The 26043-nt window shown below is 43.6% G+C and overlaps 1 protein-coding gene and 1 non-coding gene across 2 annotated transcripts in view; one reads left to right on the plus strand and one right to left on the minus strand.

Annotated features, from left to right (window-relative positions):
* The first annotated feature begins 247 nt into the window (after window positions 1-247).
* LOC105562410 (protein Tob1-like) overlaps window positions 248-26043 on the plus strand; it is a 120828-nt gene continuing 95032 nt past the window's right edge. Inside the window, exon 1 of the mRNA XM_012013227.1 lies at window positions 248-314. The gene's annotated coding sequence lies outside the window, so the exon portion shown is untranslated. The remainder of the gene's footprint in view (window positions 315-26043) is intronic.
* Trnaa-agc lies at window positions 18836-18908 on the minus strand. The gene has a single exon. It is a non-coding gene; the product is annotated as a tRNA-Ala (tRNA).

Below are 26043 nucleotides of genomic sequence, written 5' to 3' on the forward strand. Positions count from 1 at the left end.
GTACGTCCTAGATTTTTTTATCCGATTTTTACCGAATAAAACAGGCGTCTAAAGCCTAATCCACAATGTACTCTCTGCATCCAGAAATATTCTGTTTTATATAAACAAATCGAAAGGCTTCAAAAATTTGAATAAATTGTAAAACAATTCTCACATACCATAAATGACTTTGCAAAATTACTACCTTAAACGTATTTATCGACTACAAAACTTTTTTTCAGACGCACAGAGCACCACTAAGAGGAGCCCTATCGATCTTCAGGACGATGCGTGGGACATCTCTACGGGCATCTTTAAAAAGAGGAAGATCTACGGTATGTGTAACAATTTGCTGCCGACTATCTATTTTCAAGATCCCAACGTTTGCTTTATTAGCCTATTTATTTTCCGAATACGAGCTAATGTCCCTCGAGAAATAATTGGCACTTTTCTGATATAAGTATCTGCACTGAGAAAATTTTTTACTGGATAAACCAACTAAATAGTGTTTCCGATGGTTCATTTTTCCGATTAACTTATCCGATTAAAATCGGACAAAATCTAGTTACCGATGAAATTTGATCGAAAAACCGACCATATTTTTCATCGGATACACAATTTGATCGGATATATCCGTTTGTTACTATGTAATTGGATTATCCGGTCACATTTAATCGGACATTTTTCTCAGTGTGAAAAATCGTAAATAGCGGTACTCGCAGCTTTAACGCGAATCTTAATTCTACCGCTCTTTCGCTACGGACGTCTTTACATTCATTCCGCGTTCGTTCGATCGGAAACGGAAGCCTAGTTGTCAACAGCGGGTCGATACGCGAGATACACGAGCTGCATCCAAAACCCAGTCCAAGCGAAACTAGGCCACAGGACAGATTTTACGATCGGCACGAGAGCAACGGCGCGGCGTAACCCTTCGACCCCTCCTGCGCGCTTTTACGCGCGGCTATAAAATCAATTCCGGCGTTATGCGCTATCGTTATCCAACCGCGCCGGGTTTTCCTGCTTTATCTCGGTTCTACACTGTATCTTCCAAAGCGCTTCTCCACCTGCGGGCTATAAAGCCCGCCACGTTTCTACCTGGCCGATCGCCCGCGAACACGACCCACTTCCGGCCCCGCGTTCTTCCGGTGTTCTCCTAATTTACGACGTGCTCGCCTGTATCGGGACACTTGTAATACTTGTACACGATACCACGGATACCGTGCGACGTGGGTATATATTTCGAATCGCGATAAAATCGCACGGATTAGGGTAATATAACACATACCGCGTAAATAAGAGGTGAGATAACTGCTCGATAAATACATTTTCTCGAGAAATCGATGAGCCTTTTAATCAAGTATTTCGTGTACACAAGTCGGTCGCGCCTAAAAATAGCGTGATCGTAGGCTATTGTCGTCAAGCAAAATTAACATCGCAAATTACAAAGATAGCGATAGGAAATTTGACGGAAAAATAACGTTTATCTAAATTTGTATGTGTCACTGTACTCTATAATTTCGTTGCAACAGATTCTTCAGCAATACGTCACAAATTACGTTAAACGTGAATCACGAATTATTAAACGCAAAAGTTGTAAATTATAAACAAAGTTGTGCGAATGAACTTAACAGTTCGATAGCCGGTAAGAGTAGATACGAAATTTACATTACGCATCTACGTGATCCGTAAAATTACCCGTCTCCCTACCCTTCGCATTTCGATGCATGTCATAAGTTTATAGTTGAATTACACGAATTGCGTGGGAGGCAAATGCAACGTATTGGAACGGATCGCCGTAAGCGGTAAATATTGGAGAATCGCGGAGCGTCGTGCAGGGGCGGCGATCAAAGCGAAGATATGCAATTGAATCGAGAAGGCAATTATCATCTCGGGATCGTCATGTTTTATTTATGACTTTAATAGCATACCTCCCCAATAAATGGTGATTTAACAGCGCAATAACGGCCGTAATTTACGTGCGCGATTACATCTGGATGCTTGTAATTTTATTGAATTACGCGTGCAACGGCAAATTATTTCGCTACAGTATGAAATGTAGGTCTACCCTCCGCCTTCCATGCCGTGCGCCGTTTAGCTCCTGCTACCTCCGACATCGGTCGGCTATTTTTAAACCGATAACCACGTTATCACGTCGTTTCTCGCGTTGTCCGCGCGCTATTAAGGATTCCCCTCGTTGCGAGCTCGGCGATCGCTAATTGCACGACAAACCTCAAGGCGAAGCGTGTCGCCGGGTGACGAAATGGTTTACCGGACGCGCGATATCGACACGCGGATATTTGCCCCGCACGAGATATTTTAATAAATACACGTACGAAAGAAATGTGCCGGGCGCACGTCCGCCGGAATAACAAACAGTTTTGACACGCGTGATGGCCGAATTGCGCAATGCGCGCGAGGGCCGGGCCTTGCTATTCTCGAAATACGTCGCGCGACGTCGACGGCGCTGATGGGAAAAAGAAAAGCACGTGAAACTATTTTGTTTTCGTTTCGCGCGGAGAATAAATAGAAATCTTTTCGCGCGCTCGCCGAAGACTCGGAGCGAATTCCGACGACGCCTACGGAGCCGTTTGAGTCGAATTTCGTGCGAATTACGTCATTTCGCAAGGCGATCTCCGTCAAGATTCAAGGGGGCAATCGCTAACTAAAATGTTGTTCCACCGATTACATGATTTCATTTGATTTCATCTAATTACAAACAATCTCATCTAATTGCAAATAATTTTCTCTTATACGCACGTTTAAAAATATGTGACGTTGTTAAACCTCAAAACATATTTTTCTTATTTTACTAAGGAAGTATTTGCTTGTAGAACTAATTTCAGTTAAGATTGTAGTATTCGGTTAGGTAGAAAACGTGTCACCTTGCCTTCCCACTTTTTCCACTAGTCTAACCTGGTCTTAATGAAAGTGGTCTTAATGAAAAGTAATTTTGTATTTGTATGTACTGTTTATTGTCCCAAATTTGCGCGCAAAAGTGTATCAACGTTTCAACTCACTGTTGCTCTAACAGCAACTACTTCAGTCTTATTATGAAAAGAATACGCGCTTACTAGATAGGAGTGGACTATGATATATATTTGGATACTCACTTAAGAAGTAAACTTTCGTGGAAAATGAAAACGAGCTGGGAAAATGTTCAAGTTTAACGTTTATTGTCTAACAAGTGATGAAACTGGAAAATGAAGACAAAACGATTACACGCGGAATTACGTAAGGATACACTCTAAAAATTGGTTCATCGTAAGTGTTTGAAATATAAACATTAAGACGGAAAAGTGTTTGACTTATCAAACACACAATTAGAAGAGCGTTTGAATTTAAAACACTTGCACGTAGAAGTGATTGACTTTCAAACACTTTTGTATCAAACATTACAGAACCTTGTAAAATTGTGTTACTAAAATCGAATACGAGTCAAACTAAAAGATATGTACGTTTGATTTTCAAACGGGAACAAAATAAAACAAAATTCGATTATTAGACGTTCAAACGAATTTGTATTTCAAACACTGTCTAATTACACATTCGTGAAGCAAATATAAACTTGTAATAAAAAATTTTTTAAGACTGAAAGATTAAAAACTCTTGACAAACATATATTGTATTTTTGCAAAATATAATACATTTGTTATAGCATTATTAAAAATGAAACATTTAATCTGCATAAAATTTCAATTATTCAGAAAATCAAACACTTTTACGCGTGCGATATATCGAACACCACCTAAACCCAAACATTTATAAAATGTTTGAAATTTTGCACACTAATAAACTCTTGGAAATGGCGACAATAAAAATGTTCGATGTTTTAAACACTTTTAGAGTGATTTCATAATGATTTCGGAGACACTGTCCCACGATTACATCAAGTGGTTACTCGGGATTGCTCGGGGTGTACACGAAACGGACTGTAGATCTGCCCTTAAACTGGAGATTTTATTTTCGAATTGCAATTTCTCCGTGCTCCAGAACACCGCTGGGCACCGCGTAAAATTATTAATCCCCACACGCGCAATTAGTGCTTAGTGATTGGTAGTTTAACAGTTATGAGATAGTCATTTGATGCCGCGTGTACGCTTTCGAAAATTATCGTCTAATGCAGGATAGGGTCCGATTAGTCCGGAATATTGGAATGATGAACGGTAATTACTCCTCTCGCGTGCTCCTCGTCATCCGCGATCTATACGGGCGCGTGACGTCACACGCATGTGACGGCCATGCGTACCGTATCAAATAACCGCGAGATAATACAATACAACACTGACGATGTTTTATCGAAAATAATAAATTGCAAATGCGAGCGGAGTAATTACGCGGGCGGGAATGATAAATTGCTTTATTCCGGAATTGCGGGCGAAGGGGGGGTGGGAGAAAATAATAATCACACTTCTTGTAAACAATTCCTCCTGCACGGGATAGATTAAAAAGGATAATGCGCCTCGTGTCACTTCGCAGAGGGGGCGTATTTTACGTCACCAGGCGCACCACTCGGGCTGTTAACACCTCGTTTGCCCCGCGCGCGAATGACGTCTATGTTTGTTTGACAGTTGGGGTGTGATACGACTTCATTTCGCGTTTGATTCATACTCTCATTCTTCGCTCGTGCACCGATAACGTGAGGTAGACGAAGAACAAGACCGTTGATTGCACGGGGTTTGCGAGAGACGCGGGCGCGATTTGGGTGCGAACGCTACGACAATAGAAAGATTAATATTAATAGATAACTGACGACACTCGAGAGGAAGGAAAAGGAAGGGGGAGAAAGAGAGAGGCAAGAGCGGAATTGTTATAAGACTCGGTAGCCTCCGGGTGATTCATTGTTTTCGCGGGATGTACGTGGGGAAGCGGTCACGAGATAATCGCGGAGCGTATCTATTCCTGGCGTTCCCTATCCGTCTTCTTTACGAGCTCGTCCGTCACCGGTCATTCATCGGTCCGGCCGTGGCGCCGCGCCGGTTTCGTTACGCGGCGCTTCGTGATAGCGTAACATCTCGAAATATCTCGTTCCCGCCGCGAACACGCGTGGAAAACGCTCGGCGCCCACCGAAAATGCATCGCGGCGTTTTCCCTCATATCCGGAGAGAATTTCGCGCGATAACATAATTAATGTAAAGGCAACAGCGCGTTCGAGCAGTTATTTTAAGAAGGAAGGCTTTGCTCCCCTGCTACTAAATTATGTTATCCTCCGTTGTAACAGAATTATCATAGCTCAACAGGAACGTTACAATTTTACTATTTCGTGTTGATTATTTTACAACAGTTATACAATATCCGTTGCAAGTACTATAATTAAGTTAAACCTGTGGCAAATACGAATTTTGAAAAGAGCCATTGTAGCAACTCGTCGAAAGTCGTCAATTTTAGCGTTCTGAACCTCTTTTAAAAGCGTACATGGGCCGCGCACGGCTGGTATACCACAATGAACCGGAAAAAGAATAGCACGAAAGATACACTCGGCAACACGAAGGCGAGGGGCGAGTGGTTAATGGCTAGCCGGTGGTCAAGAGTTTCCCTCCAATCAAACGGCCGTGAAAAGGGGGTCCACATGAAGCAAGAGAGTGAAAAAGGAAGAGAGGAAGAGAGTAAAAGAGAGAGAGAGAGAGAGAGAGAGAGGGGGGGGGTCGGTAAGCGCAAAAGTTAATCGTCCACGAGGTGACATTTGAAGGGGAAAGCGAGGCGCAAATCGAGGAAAATAGATGGAGAAGGGCGAATCACATAAAATGGAAGTGCACGAGCGACGGTGGTCACGGGGTGGCGAACGCGTGGGAGGAGGAGAAGAATGAGGGACGGCGGTGGCCCAGCGGCGGGGTGAGCAGAGCGAGAGCACCAGAAATGGCGAAGCGAGAGGGCAGGAAAGAGGGGCGAGAGCTGCATTGCAGTACCCGACCCTGGATAACGGCAAGCACCATCTCTCGGTCCGCCCGTGCGATTCCGCTCGTGCGATCGTCCGGCGTCCAAGTAATTGGTTCTCTTTCGGAAGAAAGGAACGGTACGTGCACGGTCAGATCGCTCGCATCAGGAGCGTAGACATTGGGTCGGACGCCGGCGCGTAATCGCCCGACAAAAGGACAAGTTCCGGGAAATTTCCGGGAGAATGTCCGGCTAATCCATTATCGGGCTGTAGTACGTTTCAATTTGGATTACCGCAGACTTACTTGTTGGGTCGTTGCGAGATATGGTTAAAAATTAATTCTGCATTTCCCTCGCCCTCGATCGCGTTTATCGCGACGGTACACCTCCGTAGAATTAAATTTTCTAATTTAATTGCGTGAAAAATGAACGACGTAATTCCCAAATAAACATGGAAATTCGCGTATAGCCTCGCGCGGACATCAATCATGCTTTTGCTCGATCACGGAGCCGTTGAGACGTCCGCGCTGAAAATGAAAAATTTCCACCCGTCGAATACTTTCATCAAAAGTCCCTCGACCCTACGGCAGGCTTTCACCGTCCGAATGAAATCTGTCCTTGGCGTGTCTTTTAGAAGATTAGAACGAAGCCGACTCTTTAGCCTTCACCCCTCAGGATATTACTCAGTGTCTCGTCGCACTAGGATAATGAATAAATTTACCTGGAAAAGGGTAACGCGGGGGTCATGGCTTAAGTACGCGACATTTGGCGGCTTTCGGGCGTAGGAGGATCTATCGTGCGGAGATCTGTCGGCGGAAACTATTCGTAATTGAAAGAGGGCCATCGACTAAGCAACATAAAAACTCTCCGAGACTTTAGCTTAACACAAATTACTTCAACCAGAGTGCAATCATATTTTGACTAATATCTTACTAACATAACGATATTGGCCAAACGAACGATGTGAAACTACAAATCATTGGTTTTAAACTTACTGGCGACATTAAATCTATTTGTGAAAAATTACTTGGTCTTTGCGAGAGTCCAAAGTTCTCGACTTCGCGTTCGTACATCTGTAAAATGTTTGCAGCCACTTCTTTATCCGCTGCACCGCGGTCTTATCCTCGATATCAGACGACAGTAATTCTCCGGTGTTCGCGGTCGTATTCACGGGGATCATCTCACAGCTCTTAATAAAGTTAATTCTGGTCTCTTGTAGCTGATTTAAGACCACTCCCGGATGAATTTTAACGAGATAGTGAAGGAGGAATTGTAAACGTGGGTCAAGGCGAACGAAAATTAACTTGTACGGAGATAACACGGAGATAAAGGTGGCGAAGTAGATAGAACGAAATTGATTACTATTGATTGACTTGTGTGAGAGCAGAGAGCGGATCTATAAGTACTGCACGAGATACGATACTCGTCCGATTAAATCTCGTGTTCTATTAAGAGAATGCTGGCCGTGCATTTCTCCGTTATTTTGGTGAAGTATTCTCGCCGCGACGACAGGATCTGTCGGGATTAAATGAAATCTGCCAAGCGGAGTTTTAATAGAGACGCGAGTATTCCGATTCGACACTCGAGCGACATCGCGCCAGTTTAAATGGAAGAACGTCCCGACTTCTTATTTACCTCGTTAATCGGAAACTTGTTCATGCACTTAATGGCTTTATTAGAGGGATATTATTTAAAAACGGAAAGCATTTGCATACAGGATTATAAATAGCAATGTTATTATAACGTCGCTTATTTGTGCTGGATATTATTGCCTTTATGCCAAGTTCTCAACTTGTTCTCGAGATACCGATTCTTTGTGACGATTCAGACCAATTTACAGAAAGTACGCGGTGGATTTTCGTATCTCGCAATCGCAGAATTCCTCGAAATCCTTCGTGCAACTTAGAAATCGTTTGTTTCAAAGGCTTTCTTCGTCGTACCTCCTTCTCGCTCGTAGCTTTCGGTGGTACGTGCGCCAAGAAAAGGAAAACAATTTTGAGAACGCAATTGTGCAAAAGTGGTTAAAAACGGAGAAGACACGCAGGTGGAACAAGTGATAAAGGTACAAACACTCTCCCGATGTTTATTGGCACGCCTTTTGCCCCGGGTATCATTAGATCCTTTATATTAAAGATGGCAGTTATTGCAGCGCTCGACCTCCGCTAGAAAGTCTTGTTTATTAATTTTATAAGCTAGTTACGCTTATTGCTACCATTCATATATTGCTGTAATAAAATAGAATAAGATAATAGGGACATTTGTGTAAATATTGAAGTACATCGGGCCTTAAATATTTAAGCACATTGTTATCTTCCGTTAGAAGTAAAGCTTGGAAGCAAATAATGGCGCGTGTATCGTATAACAATCATTTACCGGCATGCGAATTTAGGCAAGGCGCAAGAAGTATTTATGGCCGGGCGGAAGTAATCCATGTAACGCGATCTTCGCGTTGTTAGAGTGTGTTAGTACTACCGGTGGAAATATCTCATGGCGGAGCGAACTGGGAAACGCAGCGAATAAATATCGAAACGCTACTAAGTCCATTTTCTAACGCGAGAAACGTATTGCGCCATAATACGAGAACAATCGTTGGCACTTAAAAAAAAAATTACCTCGACGCGCTTTGAAAAAGGACCGGGGGAATTTCTCTGGGAATTTTCCTCGGCATTTTTCCCCACGAGGCTTCCCATGAGGCTTGCCCGCTCGTAGCTACGTCAATTCGATTTTCGATTTACCAACGAACCGAGCGGACCCCCTAGTTTAAATATATTCCTCGATCGAATTTCGCAGGAAGTGTTGAAGCTCGCCGAGAAAATTGCAAAAGCAACGAAAATGAGGTATTCTTCGCGCGAGGTTTCGTCTGCACGTGTTAAATATAATCTGTCGCGCTGTAAAATATGAGAAATATCTTGTACACTGCAACGAGATATTCTAGAGAAACGTATTTTTGCCACGAGCAAATAATAGCGCAAATGTCTGCGCGACGTCCCTCGATATAGCTTTTTAATTCTACGCGTTTCCCTCGCGCCTACCCACTTTGCAAAGTGGATATTCCTAACGTGACTAAAGGACGGAGGGCGTATCTCAGCTCGCTTATCTTTAGCAATTCCTGTTTCGTATTTATTCAACACATTCCGCGCTATTAAACATGCTACGATGACGCGCGATACGGGGGGATGGTGTCGCGTTAATCTCTGAATACTTCTCACGGATGCCCCTCGTCTTAAAAACTAGAAAGAGACAGAGAGAGAGAGAGAGAGAGAGAGAGAGAGAGAGAGAGAGAGAGAGAGAGAGAGAGCGAGAGGGAGAGAGAGTGGAGGAGGAAAGGAAGATGCGGGACACGCGAAAGGTCATGAAGATAATAAAACCGGGGTGGTTTCGGGGCGAGAGCGCGAGCGACACCCACGCATGCTCCCTACGCGTCCTGCACTCCGCCTGCTCTCTTTGTAGCTCGGCTCTCGCATTGATTGCGCGGCGCCTCGATACACGAGCGGGCGCGAGGTGTCACATGGAAGTCGTCCAAATACATTACCGTATACACCCCGTGCGCGAGATCGATACGAATGGCAATACACACAGCCGCCGCGGCAACTTTTTGAGAACGAGGGGGAGAGATAGAGGAGGGGAGGGGGCGCACAACTGGGTCACTGGAGATAACGCCCGTTATCATTTATCGCCCGATGCTCCTGCACCATATCGCCGTTTAACGAGCGAAGTTTTCGTGAACGCGGAATGAGGAAGACACCTAAGGGACAGGGGCAGGAAGCCCTGTAATTCCTTGGCGCTCGCGGTTGTCAATCGTTGCGAGATGACCGCTCATCTCCTCTCGTACGCGTCTGCATTCTGCTGCGGCTCGCGTACTGGAGAGTGCACAAGCGTTATTTTATACGAGTAATTCCAGGACGTCTCTTGAGCAGACTTTATTGAAGGTGCGAAAAAAAGAATATTCTTCAAACAGCGTTTCTCCCTCCCTCTCTAGCGGGGTATATTTTATCTCCAATTTACTGGTACAATTTGTTGCGTACGTCGTGACACGATAATCGTTACAGGAAAGTCGACGCGTTTCAACGTGACGTAAAAGCACATGTGTACTTTCCAGATAAGAAATACACGTTTTATCGCGCGACTGAGATAACGGCAAATTACCCATTATCACGTGGCATACCGCGGCGTGGACGGTCCTGCGCTTATGTCATGCCTAAAAATTTCACGGAGTGCTATATCGATCGTGGGAGAGTAGGTCAAGGGGTATAATTCATCCGGAGTACAACGTGGTTATTCGGGAGACAGAAAAAGGGCGGTTAAATCGAGCCATCGGGTTCTTTTACAAGCGAGATCCTGGCGAAAGACTCATAATCAGCGCGATAGTTGTACAAGCTGTTCCCAAATTAAATGGTCAAACTGCGGCAACATTTTTCACGCTTACTCTGATTGGAGAAAAGGTCTGGGAAATTTTGAAACGCCAAAATTCTAAAGTGTCGCCGAAAAATTGCAAAGAAAAAGGTTGTGCGTCGCCAACGGGTTTTGTTGTAGCAGAAAATTAAACGAAGTTACCCTTCCACTCGGTTTTGCAAATTTTCATTAAGCATCTTCGGTCTTACACCGGTCCACTTCTTATTTCTTACAAAGCGCACCATCGCAATGCAATTGTTTAATCGAGGACCAGCGCAGTGCACCTATTACGCTAATTCGATCGGAACGGTCTCGCGGCGACCGCAGAAACGTGCTTGGCGACCGAAACGGGACGCCCGGAGTCTGCGCCAGAAACGAGGAAACGCTTAAATGGAGCTTGGCTTAAGTTTTCGAGACCGATATCGCCGATCCGGAACTGGATATCGCCAAGTTCATTCGCGGGTTTCACCAGCGGCGCCCGACGCACGCTCGCACGCCGAACAATTCCCGCGGAGATTAACGCGGGAGCTCTTAATCCGCCACTGAGATAATGCTACCATTGTACGTGAACAAAACTCGCGTCATCCGCCTCACCCGCCGAACGTCGCGTACGGAAATGTCCACCTTAGTGCGCTCTTCGCTGTACGCGTTCCCTTACAGTAATTGTATAGATTGCTAAATCGATAGCCCATTCAAGTCAGACTTCAAAATCCAAGTGTTTACTTTGAACATTTTTTACGTGTTCCAAAGTGTTGTGAAGGCTCCCAAAGAGAAAATATGTAGAAAGGAGGAAGTGCCAATGCGAGCAAAAAAAAATGAACGGAACTCGGTTCTCACAGTTTAAAATCAAAATTTCTCTTTAATAAGAAAACAAACGTTTCGACCCTTCTTCAGGTCTTCCTCAGTGAAAACTCGTTTAGACCGAACAAAGTATAAGGAAATATCTTAGAGAATCGGTGCACTAAGTGACTTCAGACTTCTATCTTTGTTAATATGAGTCTCCATACGGTCCGAGACATAAAGAGGACTGAATAACAGAACTCGGCAGAGGGACGGATCCGTAACAATGAATTTGTTACGCGGTTTGTGAAAAATTTGTGTAATTTCTCGTGTATGCACAAACTTTAATGTTAATCCCTATTAATAAATTAATGACAATTTTTCACTCGTATACACGTCTCCGCATATTATCACGTTAAAAACGCGAGTAATACCTTAAATAGGTTATACTTTTCAATCGTTGTTATAGTTCCAGTCATATTTCAGCTCGATCGTCATTGTCAATCGTGATTCGATTATCATTCATACGTCGTTTATCCTTAGTCTTTTCGAACTCAGTCGCGTGTTAACAGCTTTCAATACAGAAAACGGCGTACGCATGGTTCTTCCAAATAACACGATTTCTTCTCACGCGGAACGTATCCATGCCGTGTAAAAAGAGAGTTGCGTGTACACCATTTTGAAAGTAAAGAATTGAATTTCAATTATACACGAAAGATTACAAATGTAACGAACGTGGATAACTGTGCGATTATTGGACTTTCTTCTTGTATACTTTTCTAAGTGCTGTAATTATATTTGATATAGTTCTTGAATACGCGGATATAAAATTCACAGATTGTAGGAAGACGTGTCAAAATACAGTACACGCAGGTATTACAGGGAGCAGTGACATATGTAATACGTCGGTCATTATTCTCCTTTATTCGCGTAATGAACCGTAATTAATGGCAGTTAATTATATCTCACGATCGAAGAAGTAATTAAAGTACTCCAATTAAATATTTCCCGGATACGGCCGCAATTAGACTCGGGGTTGGCGCTTTGTCATCCGAGAAAGTAGCAGGGCATCCTAGCTTCTTCTTCCGCATCGGCGACTACAAGTTTCTATAGAAACTTGAATTTAATTACTCGGGCGTAGTGATCAAATGTGGCGCGCGAATTGTCGATTAAATTCCAGGGGCACGAGAATTGTCCGTCAGCAGTCGATTGAGAACAGCCATCGTAAAATGCGTCGGTCAGAAATCCTCTCGCGAATTACAGGGTCATCACGTCCACGTTGAAAGCATCGATCAAAGACACAAATGGAAAAAGAGCGAAGAAGGGAGGAAGAAAGTGCGAAGAGCACTCTCCGTTCGTAATGAAAAAGTTCTTTTCAATAGTAACGCAAGATAAATCCGCGTTTCCCACCAGAATTATAAGTTTTTGGAACAGAGAGAGAGAGAGAGAGAGAGAGAGAGGGAGGAAAAAAATATCCATAAGAAATATATATATGTAAATGTAGAGAATAGAAGAGAAGAACAATAATATTTGTTGCATAAAGGAATTTCTGTTTAGTAAAAAGTTTATTTATAGAAAACGGGGACGGAAAAGCAGGGTAACCCGAGTCCACATAACTGGATGCAATTTGCGATAACTGCATTAAAATAGAAGAGGCGTCCTTTTAATAAATTTCCCAAGCGCGCTTTACACAAGCAACTTATTTTTCTCAACGATAAAATCGATAACCCGATCATATTGACTGAAGAACCGGCTGAAGTCTTGCCGCTGTATATAAACGTTCGGCTCTCATCGTGGGTTCTATCTAGAGGAAGGAGGGTGGGATCTTCGAGAGCGACTCGATTCGAAGTAATTTAGACCGGCCGGGCCTAGAACTCGCTGAGTAGTGGGACTTGGAAGTTTCCGGCTCCGACAAAGCCGAAGGACGGCGCTCTGGCATTCAGTCGACATTAATTTATCTCCCCGATGATGAATTCGCCTGAATCCAAGGGAGCACCAAGAATAAACTCGCCATAGGTTCACGGTTTTAAATGCACTCTAGGGTATCCCTCAGAAATAATTACGAGCTTACTTTCGCTCGTCTCGAATACGTTCTCAATTTGGCAATTTTTTATTCGGGGTTGACTCTGATATCCTAATAACATTAGAAGGCGTCGTGCAATATGATTGATGCTTCAATTACGCGGCTCTGAAGTGAGGAACCGTGTACGAAATTTAAATTAAACATCTGATTCGCCTTTTAATCCCGCTCGGCCGTCTCTGCGGCTAGAAAAATATTTTTTTCCGATGCATTTGTAACGTACGTTACAGTAAGTACGTTACACATTTAATAGGTAATAATTAAAAATGGCATGAAATTTTGTCACATTTGAACTCAAAGATCGATCTAATTATTTTAAATTGTGAAATAAGCTCTTAATACGAGATTTCTGTAAAATTAATAGGCACCATCTGTTGGTTCCATCGTGAATTTATTGCTCGTGGAGTGAGATCTGTTTAGCGGAAAATTGATTGTTAGATCGTGTAATCGTTGCGAAAAAAGATTTGCAATTGAGTTTGGACGTTGAAAACCTGCTATCTCATGATAGGAGACTTTCCTCTATATTTGGCGGTGCGTTCAATATATGAAAATACATGTTTTGCGAGTGAAATGTGGGAATATTACGCGGATGCTTTGAAAGATGCCGACGAGATGGAAGAGAAGGAAATGCCGGCGAGAAAGATGCTAGTCGATATGATCGGGGCTTTCCTAGGAGCGATTTCTGCGAGCCTCCGAGCTCGAAAAATTGCTCCATTCTTCATCAGGGCACAGTCGAGACCACGATGTATGACTCCATTTCGAAGTACGGGTTATACCGATATTTCTTTCCCATGGTTTGCGTTCGGCGAAAAGGAGAAGCAAGAGCAACAATTTTCATATCCGATACGCATGTAGAATTTCTACTATCGCTCTCGTACGTTTCGGTAATACCGTGGTCGTTCTGGAATTTTACCGTATTCCCCAACGAGGGAAAATAACGGCGGTTTTGACTTGATTATTGTTAACAATAATAAGAACGCCGTTATGATTTGCGGCGTCGTGAAATACTCCGCCGTCACGTTGATATTTTCCTTTTCCCGTCCTGTGTGTTCTTTTTCTCCGCCACGGAGCATCTCGAAAAATCGGAGGAGCGAATCGAATCACATCCTTCGGTCGTGTTTGACCACTGCGAGAGAATAGCAGGTGTCCGTGAGCGATGGGTCTCGCACCCTCAGGACTCGGGGATTAAGCGGAAGTGGCCGCGGGCTCCTATCCCCCGAGCGATGTCAGAACCGTGTCAGAAATGTCACCCGTATCGTTGTCCGGCCGAGATAAAATTACGCGGGTACGATCGAAGAGAACGAGAAAGCGGTCACGAGAGAAAAGACGTCGAGAAATGTAACATCGTCGGTTCGTTTCTTTTTCTCTCCCTTTTTTCCCCCGCCCTTACTTCTCTCGCTCCTTCGCCGTCTCCTTGCGCTGCAAAATCGATCGGTGTGACAAATCGACGTGGATAAACGACGAGTCCGAAAGGATCCTCGATGGATGTTCGCGAAACTGTGTCAGTGGTTCCATTGTCATGAGCCGCTATTACTGGATTCGAGCGTTCTTAAAGCGTTGGCAAAACGCGGCCTCGTCAACGTCGACGCCGTCGTTGTCGACGACGTGCCGCATCGACGTAGCGCGCCGTTATTGACGAGGCGCTGTGACCCGTATTTGGTAACTGCGCGCTCCTCTACCTCCAGCATTTCTCTCTGTAGCTCTCGTGCCGCCCCGCCGTCATCATCATCCATCGTTCGTCTTGGCGCCGTAATTCATGATTGACAGCGATTTATCACCGTCTCAATCTCGCGGTTCGATACTGCGAAATTGAATTGGGCGATACGAGAATCCAATCTGCTGCAATTTGCATATCGGCTTGAACAAACCGTAGTTCCCCCGCAGCGCGGCAGCCTTGCGCGAGGAGAAGGGGCTCTTGCCTGGAAACAGGGATCTCTATAAATAATGCATTTCCGATTTAAATATCTCGGGTAGTTTTTTTTTTATTATTATTTGACGAAACCGAGAGGAGAGGCGGCGGTTCTCGTGATCGAATCGCGACAAATTTAAATCGCTGCCTCCGCACGGGGACGGGGGTGCAAATTTATCGATCTGCGACCGCACGCTCTCGGCGCGGAGCCTTGACCCGCGAGCGTTCGCGTTCAGTTGAGCGGAAGTGAGACATCTTGAAATTCCGATTGCGAGCGCGTGCATATAATGCGAGATGTCAACCGCATCGCGATCCGCCGTAGAACACAGATGTCAACCGGTGCATCCCCTCGGCAGAGCCTCGCAAGCGCACGGGGCAGAGTCACGAAAACGTCTGTCAGAATGGACGAAACACGCAAAAAGCCTAAATCGGACCTAGGCCACCCTCCGGTCTTCTGCACGCGTCCTGACATGAGTCCGAGATTAGGGGTTCCCAGCGCGATACTGACCGTACGCACGGCCACATTCGCGTGCACAGGACCGGTGACGGAGGGAAAGGGAGAGGGTTTACTACTCCCTTGGAAGTGCGACCCCCTAAAAAGCGCGCGAGCCGGCTACATCGCTTTCGCATTAGCCAAAATCGGGATACTCGGCTGCTGGACGGCCGGTGTTTTCTCACTTATGCAAAACTAGGCGTTTTTGTAGGCGCTGATGTGGATGGGATACGTTGTAGCGCGATAAGAGACGACGGGGAGGCGGGTGGGGGAGGAGATAGAGAGATCGCGGCTGCGGAGACGCGAGGGAGACAGGCGCGAAGAGGGAAATGCGCCTGGGGGGGAAGGAAAGTGGTAGGCAGGGGATGAAAAAGCAGAGTGGTGGCTGTGCAGGATCACGTGGGCGTGCACCTACGTATCGTCAGCCATCTTGGCAGTTTAAAGGCTTCCCGGGGCTCCGGACAAGGATAACTAAACTCGTCTCGTTTATATCACACTTCGTAGCAAGGGGGATGACGACGCACCCCTCGGTGAAAAACTCCCAAGTACAGGCGGTCGCGCGAGCGCGTTACAAGGAGATTCACTTGGAATTTTTTGCGAGGGGAATCCTCAAGCCTGGTACAAACAACAAAAATATAATAGTTAGTCGTAATTAATTGTAATAATATATGATATTGCATATATTAGCGAAATAATAATTTGTCATATTACGCCGAGCATTGTGCAGGCCAAACCAATCGTTTGAAGAAGCCAATTGAAGTTTCAGCGTAACGTGGTTATGAGCGACATATTTCGTGAAATCGAGTGGATGTCGTAAAAGGGGCGAGTTTTACAACGCGATCCCACATGGACTCGACGCGGTAATTGTCCTCGTATCTTAGAAACGATGCGGAAAAAGAAGACGGCTCTAAAAGATAGGACAGAAGCGGCGAAAGGACTAACCTTCATCGCAAATGAAAGGAAATCGATGCGAACTTGTTGAACGATGGTTCGCGCGAAATTCACTGTAAAATAAAAATGTCTCTCTTGGACAGCCGCACGGCCACTTCTCGCTCTCTGCGACCACTATGATGCTCGACAGTTGCAATACTTGCTTCTCGTTTACCAGCACTTCTTCATATGTTCCCTTTCTCATTTTCTTTCTCTCTTTCTTTCTCGTTTGTTGTATCTCGCATTTCTTGGAGAACGTCGAGACTATCCAGACTATGTTGGCTCGTTCGTTACAATTTCGTATTTTCTCTAGCGTTTTAAAATATATTCCAGCCCTCGCGCAATCTCGCTCTTTACAGCTGACCTAGTTTCTTCCTCTTATATTTGTACAAACCGTTTTTTTTCACTTTGCGTGTTGATTGCTCCTCTAAGATTTAATATAAATTATAAATTCCGCAGCGTACGCTCGGAGCGGCTCGTCCTCGCGAATGAATTAACGTCGGAAATTTTAATTTCTGTTTATGAATGTTTAAAAAAGAAATGTAATCAAACGCGAAGAAATTAAATATCTCCCGCCAGAAATATCCTCCTACGCAAGTAACGCGACGCTGTGTTTTAACAAGGAGAAGAAAACGTGGGGCGCGTGATACAATTAAACCCACGTCCCACCACTTGTGCCATTTGATCCCATCTCGTGATTCTCATCAAGGTTATATCTTCGTCCACCCATCTCTTCCCTTCTTATCGCCCATGATGGATCACGAAACGATCGTAGCGGGCCAGCACGTGGAGGACCATCGTCCAGAATTGTGCCAAGCAATAAACCGCCATTGTATCTGCCATCCTGGTCGATTTCTCCCCGACCGACCCTCCCCTACCCCTTTCCCCTCTCGTCGATTCTTCGGTACGTAATCCGAAAGACTTGGGGGTTCGCTCGTGCAGGAAATAGCTCGACCTTGACCTTTAACCGCCCGTCCCACGATCTCTCGCTTAAGAGTGTCCCGAGGTGGCAGCAGCGCCGGGCGTAGGGTGACTCCAGCCCCTTTATCGATCGCTCTCTCTCTCTCTCGAGGAGGAGGACCTCTCGGAAAACTGCTAAAGACGCAGTTTTTAATGGTTTCCGCGACGAGGGCCGAAAGCGTTATGAAACTATAAACCTTCTTTTCTCCTCTCCCTCTCATCCCACCGGCTGGCGGTCGGAAAAGAGGTAAAAGAAGCAATCGGAATAACAAAGTTAATCCTCCGTCCCCGATGTTCTTGGAGTCGTTTCAAGTGTGGTAAAGTAATACGAAGTTGCCTTCATAATGCAGATTTGCATCTTCTTTTCTCCGAGTGAAAAAGAGCCTTTCGCTAAAAAGTGAGAAACGGGGAGAGACGGTATCTGATTTAAAATTGCGTAGGCGTGGCTCGTATGTATTCAGCAAGTAAACGACTCTGCTTGAAAACAAGAGCAACGAGATTATTATTGTTTTTACTTGCGGCAGTTGAAATAAAATCGATCGCGTGATTACGAAAGGTAGCGGAACGGTTAATCGATTTAAGTCAAAAGATCATCGCGAGGCATCCGCGAGAGATCGATAAAACGTATACCTTTCTGCGTAAATAATTCATTTTTTCGCGAGATACGATAGATTTTGCGGATGACGGTGATATTACTTTTGTAAACGATTTGCCTTTTGTATTATACAATAGCCGTGTCAGCCGCATTCAAATGTTGTCGACAGCTTTATACGGCCACTGACGCGCGCGGTGTATTTTTATAGGGTGCATTTCACGTGGCTTTACAGTTTCGTAACTCGTAATTTCTACTTTATGACGTATCCATTACGCGTTAAGAGAGATATCGTCGCCTAGGGATCAAAGTGTCATTCAACGCAATGCGGTTTATCCAGGCCGGAGGTCCTATAGGTCTCATGAATGTATGCATGAAAAATATCACAAACGGTGCTGACAAACGGAAAATGGAAATTTCGATTTGTCGCCACCACAATTATTGGCATTATCATTTTTATTCCCGGATCTGTTCGGCGAATCCGGGAGACGTAATTTTCCGGGCGACGACACTACGCAGGGATCGCGTGTACAGTGAAGGAAAAGCAGAGCGAAGGCGTATACGCGTACACTGATAGAAAAATATGTAGTACTTGAAACTATAATTGCATAGTAAAATAATTGTAGTCACAAATATCATTTTTATAGTAATTGTTACTATAATATTAGTAATAGCAACCATATAGACACAGTGTGATGCCAGCTATTTAAAAAATTTACTATAAAATATAAGTAAATTAGTATGGCTCGTATGTGTTAAACATTAATTTCAAAGAATTTAAAGGACTCAGAGCCGTGACAGGATGGTAGTGTCTAAATATTCTATTCTAAATTTATTGCGAAAAAATATCACCTCGGCCAGGGTTTGAACCTGGACCTCCCTCTCGCTAGGCGGGCGTCTCAACCAATTCGACCACCGAGGCGCATAAAATATAAGCCTTTAACTATTATTCCGTTAAAATAAACAGGTAATGAATAGTAAATTAGTTAATTATTTTTATGTAGTAAATACAATCACAATAATAGTAAATTTAACAACATTTATATCATCCACCTTACTAATCACGTGGTAATCAAAAGTGAAGTGGTTTGGAATGTCCTCACTAGAGGGACGCGGTATAAGGCTTTCTCGTAAGAAGGAAAGCTCGTTTTGGTTTAGGACAGCCATATAAATTGCATGGATCAATATTTTATCTATGAGAACTATAATACATTCTTAGGTCAACCATAACTTACGTAGTTGGAAAAATTATAAAAATGTGGCTGGCTTCTAAAATGGGGCTATAAACTATAGTGAGATTGTGGTAACCGTAACCTTTTTTTTTGTCAGCGTACGTGTTCCGACGAAGAAATATCGAGCGCTAGCAATAAAGAGACGCGGGATAATCGCGGTAATTTTCTTTCGCTAATTATTTCGCTCGTTCGTAACGTTTCTCGTTTTTTTTTTCGTCGCGGCCATCGCGAGCTTTCCCGCGATTCGAGGTATCGCAGTTGCGCGGACGTCCTTGGCTGCCGATTACGATAATATAAGGTAATATACGGCGCACTCGTAATAGCTCGTCTTGCCGCGTGTCTAAGAATTGCCGGCGCAATAATTCGGAGCGCGGAAATTTAACTCGGCACGCCCGAAATATCTCATCTCGGCGCGTCGGGCCTTCAATATTTTATCAGTCCCAACGGCGTGCGGCGCTCGTTGAACAGTCACCACTTAATTTGCACACGGGAACTATGCAGTGCATCTGTTATGCGCATAACTAAACCGTTCGCACTTGCATCTGGTGACGATGGTGCGGGCCGAAGTGCTATTCCGGAAAGTTTGCCAATTAATCCGCGCCGTCCGCCCGAACGTAATGCAGCACGCGGGGATCACCAATAACATTATTCCGGCGTAAATGCCGGCGACAATGTCCGTTATCCACGATTCGGCACGCCCATATATCTCATTGGTGCTATTTATAGTTAATCGGTCTAATTCGCTTTTGTCTCGGAGAGAGTCTAAAACTATTCCCGACCGGTTACGCTACGCGCATCTAAAATAAAGACCCGCATTGTCGATAGATGTATAATGAAAAGTTTTACTAAACAGCACACAAGAATGGCCAATGCGAGTCTAAGGCAGGATGTAGGTAGCCTATACTTGTAATTTATTAAAATTGCGAATTCGTATACCGTTTCTTTCCACATTTGTCCTGCGCGTAGGTTTCTTTTCGGACATAACGCAATTTTCTTACACGTGGCGTTATTATCGTCAGCAAATTCACATATTCAAATCGATAAACGATTTGTAATTATATTTAAAAACGCTACATTTTGGCATTTTTAGATGCTGCATTTAGCATTCAATACCCCCCTTCCCCGTACTGTAAATTATTCTTATTGCGACAAGTATTACCTCAGAAAAGTTTTACGTTTCCATTTCATTGCCATGGATCAAGTCTGTTAGGATCAGTTTCGCCGGAGTTGTCGCGGAAAATACGAACCGAAATATCAACGTCGACATTTTACCGCGCGCCGATGTTCCATTACAAGGATCTCTTTGAAAGGGAAGCGTGTGAAGAAAAGAGAATGCGACGACAAAGGGGGAGGCCCGATGACGGAACCGCGGACACGACCATCACAGTAATGGGTCTCGCGCTCGCTGTTACAATAATTGTAAATGCAAAACTACGCCACCACGTTGCCGCCGCCATCGCTGAGTTTCTTCATGGTAATATGAGTATTGTCGAGAAGATTGTCGGCTTGGCCTGTGACTTCCTCATTGGGAGGCTGTCCGCGTCCGACAGTGAATCCTCAGCGTGCCGACAATCTCACCGTAAATAAGCGGACGTTATGCGTCTCGCCATGACACGACGACGTCCGCAATGCGTTTCAGCGGGCGAAATGTTCCTTGTCGCGTATTCCGTTAATTGAAAATTATTATCTAACTTATGGATATTAACAACGTCAGTGTTTTCTTGACCATGTCCGGCGTTTTTATTAATACTGAAAATTTCTTGCGGAAAATATTACCTCAGCCTGGGTTTGAACCTGGACCTGGACCTCCCCTACACTCTAGGCGGGCGTCTCGTCAATTCGACCACTTAGGCATGTGGTAATATTTGTCGCAATCGTGGATAATAATCCTTTGCGGTACTGAGAAGCGTTTGTATATTTGTCTTACAGATGAAAAAAATGGATGCCTCAGTGGTCTGGAATTAATGAGACGCCCGCCTAGAGAGTAAAGAAGGTCCAGGTTCAAACCCTGGCTGAGGTAATATTTTTCGCAATAAATTTTCCGCATTGACCGGTTAATTAATAGATGTGGCCAGCTGTGGTCGAATGAAATTTGGAATTCTATTGTTATACTGGCAATTTGAAGAAACTAATCTTTGAAAAAAATGAAACCTAAATTTCTTCGTGATGTCCTTTATCAGGCGAGACGTCCCTCATATCGCTTTTCACTGATTAAAAAGTACAGTCTAACTTTCGAATATTAATAACGCGCTATCAAGAAACTTTCGGACAGTCTTTTTACGTCGGATAGAAAAAGAATTGTATCAAAGTTCCTCCACGGTAAATCTCTTATTGCTTTTATTGTTTTTGAATGTTTGCTTCTGTAACGTTTGCGCTGACACACTGGCAAACACTGTATATAAACTAGTCAGCTAGTTAGTTTTCTGAAAAATATTTGCCACAGTAGATTTCTGAAATCGATATTCGCAGTCTTCCTCGCTGCTTGGCATCGCACATCCCCGGCTCTTTTCCCCATTTCTTTTCCCCCGGTGTTTTCTGTCTCGTGTCAGATATACTCACCGATGACCCAATTCCCGTCGGTAGGCAGGCCGCCATGTACCGCACATCGCATAACTATCGCCGGTGGCGATGCGATACGATGCGAAAAGGGCGACCGTGCGCCGTCTCTTCACGGGGGCGTTTCCTACGTTCCCCGGCGGGTAAAGAGAGAAAAGGTTGCCCAGCGGAGTAGTCCGCATCCGCGGGGTAGAATCGGGCGGAGTAGGACGGTCTTGTATTAAGGGTAATCCCTTTTGTGGAAAAGATAGAACGAAACGGCTCCTCGCGGATTAATATCCAAGAACGTATTTATAAGCGGTCGCATCCTCCTGAAAGAGGGGAAAAAGCCGCGGAGATTAAGCTCTTGTTGCGGTGCACGATTCTTTTCTACCGCGTCTCGCTCAGATTACCGGTAGCGGCCCGGCCGGTTGTTAGATCGCCGGCGAAGAACGTTACGATGAGACTGAAAGCGTAATCTGGAACGTTACGTAATTTCTCTGTGATATCGCAGTGATAAAGGCTCCAGAGAAATCTGCTATTTTGCTGCTTAATGCGAGCGAATTCATTGGCCTTAATCTTGTTGATCTTTCAGGTATCGGATAAAATAACGTTATCACTTTTAATTTTACTTTGCTCTCCGATATACCCTCATTCATTAATATTTCCTCTTAAGTTGACGTAAAATACTTAGTCTTTATTTTGTTAAAAAGGTTCCTTGTGTTTTTTCATTCGTTTTCACTGAATGCGATTTTAAAATGAGCTCGCCGGATTGCGTTCCTCGCCACCCGAGATATAATTTTCCAGTTAAACTGGGTCAAAAATGAGAAATTCTATCAGATCGGAGCAAGACGTTCGTAGGAATTTATTACGATCGGCTTCCCTCGGCGCGGGCTATACATATTTTCAGGGTTTAATAAAGATAAAGATGCCATTTATACTAGCTATACCATTAAATACGATGGCGCCGATTGATTTATCGGTGAAAGAAGGTTGTTAAAGGACTCGCGTTACTTACGCCGTGGCACCTCTATCTTTACGACGTTCCATTTGCCATTATATTCGGAATGCGACGGAATTATTGATTTGCCGTTAAAACCTGATAACTGAACACCGCCCACGGTTAAACGACATTATTAAATCGATCTGCAGGAAGCAATAATAATCGACCTCGTATATTAGTTCGCGTACAGGAAACTAATATAGGTACATACAGAATCTTATGCAACGGTAATATATAATGATCCATTGCAGAACTAGATTAATTAAATTGCACGCTAGCACGCGTTGCGCGGAATATTGTATGTCGACAGCGAATGCGTACCATTAAATATCCATTTTATTGATTTATTAATCTTCACTCAACGATTAATTTATATTCGATACTACGTCACGATAGAATATATTCGTGAATGTTGTCTAATCAAAATACGTACGCTGATAGAAAAATATGTAGTATTTGAAATTATAATTGCACAGTAATTATAGTCAGAAATATCATTTTTATAGTAATTATTACTATAATATTAGTAATAGCAACTATATAGACACAGTGATGCCAATTATTTAAAACATTTACTATAAAATATAATAAAGTATATTTAATACAATAATTTTGATCTTACATAATTAATGTATAATAATCATATACATATTTGTATTTTTACAGTCTAACATATATTGTTAACGATGTACAACTCTGCTGTTGCGAATCGTATCAGTGAGTGATAAATTACTTTTTATTTTAAATTGACGTTGCGCATACAATTACTTCTTTGCATGTATACAAATTCTTAAAAGTATACAATGCTCAACCACAAATTGCGCGCGCGAAGCGCGCGTTTTGTCACTTCTAGTATAATAAAACACAACGTTTCGGTTAGTAATACTGGTCCTCTTCAGGCAACAAACTTACAAGAGTGCCTACAAATGTCTGAAGAACAGATAAACAAAATATGAACTAAATTAGGATAAGTTCTTACATAAAGATTTATTACTATTGTATACTGTTGTACAGTTTACTACTATTTCTCGTGTTTCATCGTACTTTTCGCTGTGTTTCAGGTAACTTTATTTTATAGTACGGTTAACTACACAAAAATCTATTTTTAGTTTACCATAACTATCTCATATAGTTGTGCTAAGTTATGTCATAGTGATAATGGCTATAAATTAGTGTTCGCTCTGCTATATTTTGCATGTTTAATAAAACTATAAAAATATGTTTGGAGACAAAATTCGCTATAAAATATAGTGAGATTATAGTTATTCTATCCATTTTTTCTATTAGTGTATCTAGAATAAGTTTCGCAATATCGCCATTTAAGCACACGCAAGAGTTACTAATTCAGCAGGAAATTGCTAGAAATAATTGAAATGGCTCTCGCACGATGACGATGATGGCCGCATGACCATCTCGTTTAACTAATCCGATAATTAAATGCGCCTGGCAAGCGACAATGGAGCCGTACGTCGCTCGATGTTGGTCGCAAGGACCGGTACCGAGATATTTATCCGCGAATTTGTTAGAGGATATCAAGCGTGCTCGGAATACGGTCGGTATTTCTTAATACAACGGGAACAAGTCTAGATTTCATCGCTCTGCCACGCTCTTCTTTTCTCGTACAATTGTCGCCTTTGTGCGAGTAAAGTCGGCTTCCATTCCGCGGGAAATAAAATCAGTTTCATAAAACTTCAGCTCGCGCTTTCGCAGCGACGCGACGTCCGTGACGTGGCTTCTTTACTCGCCGTTTAATTGTTCCGATAAATTGGGATACATGTCGAACACGAATAAATCTCGATAACAATATACAGGTCTTTTTATTGCAGCACACACATCGTGTGTTCATTTCTATTTTGCTCCGGGCCATAAATCGGGTGTTGTTTCTCTCATTCGGGCGTATTTTGTTTGAAATGCGTAACGCAATATTTCGCCCTCAATTGTAAGGAAGTCCAGGTGACTGTCGCACAAAATTCAATGTGTAAAATCAAATCCTGGGCCGAACGTGTCGGCAAAAAACCGAGATAAAATCGGAATTGAACAACTCGAGCGAAGCGAACTTTCGCGAAGGTGTTTTTTTTAAGCCAAACGTTCTAGAAGCACGCGTTTGCGTCGTGAATAAAAGCGATATGCAAAGTAAAATTCGCGAAAGGAAAGAAATCGCAAGGTAATATTTTTTTCTTTATTTTAAATATGATAATATTTTATGTTTATTGCGACAAATATTGCCGCGTGCCTCAGTGGTCGAATTGCTGGGACGCTCGCCTAGAGTAATATTTTTCGCAATAAATTTCTTTAATTAGAATTTGCCAGTTGTTTCGATTATTAATTTCCTACATGGGACAATAATTTTTACACGAGTGGGGAAAAATTTTATCGCGACTTGTACGACGTTCGTTGCAAGTTTCCCTTCCGGAGATCAAACATTTTCATTGTAATATCTCGATGTTACGACAAGAACCCTTTGGGCTGTCCCTTGACACATTTATGGAATGATATAATAAGAAAATGGGGGAGAACGGAATAAAACCGTGGGAGACATTGCGACTTTCTGCCCTTATTTCGAGCATATACCGATTTTGATGTAGGTAAACGTCACGCAAGTCGCTACATACAATTTTTCACGCGTACATTATAATTATTACATTGCATTATCATCAGTGAGATTCCGCGCTGTATTCGATATAAAAGGAATATCTTTAATATCGCGAGACACATTAATTTCGCTCCATTAATTTCGCGGGATAGGAGCCAACTTTTTCACCTCGCGAATCATGAAAATAATCGTGACACGATGTTTTACATTCCAATTTCTAAATAGCCCCAATGAAATAAGTATCATTAATTTTGCAATATTAATGCCCGTCATGGCGACGTCAGGCAACCGCAATTTTTCCCGCTGCTATATCAATTAACGCGCGCGCGCGGAACTTTTGACCTTTCGACAACGCGCGAGGCGTTACACGCGCAATTACGCGAGCCGCGATTTATCAAGTCGCGAGGAATGAGAATGGAAATCACGCGGGGAAAAGGACGTCGTTTGCGGCGGCCGATCGCGCGCGCGAGCAACGTGAAATTAATTTCGAGACGCCGTAAATCGAAGCAGCGGGTCCCGACTACCTACTGACGTTTCCACCGCCCGCGCATCCCGGGATTAATTGCCGTCGCCGTGGTGATTAGGGAACCGTTCCGGGTCCGCGCCCCCGCCAAATCCGCCGTTATGAAACATCTCGTTAGTGTGCGCGCGACGGTATGCCTCGCGCCGACAACCGGCGCGACGTGTATAAACA

Source organism: Vollenhovia emeryi, unplaced genomic scaffold, assembly GCF_000949405.1.
Source record: "Vollenhovia emeryi isolate VEMERY1.0 unplaced genomic scaffold, V.emery_V1.0 DF939189.1, whole genome shotgun sequence".
Lineage (NCBI taxonomy): Eukaryota > Metazoa > Arthropoda > Insecta > Hymenoptera > Formicidae > Vollenhovia > Vollenhovia emeryi.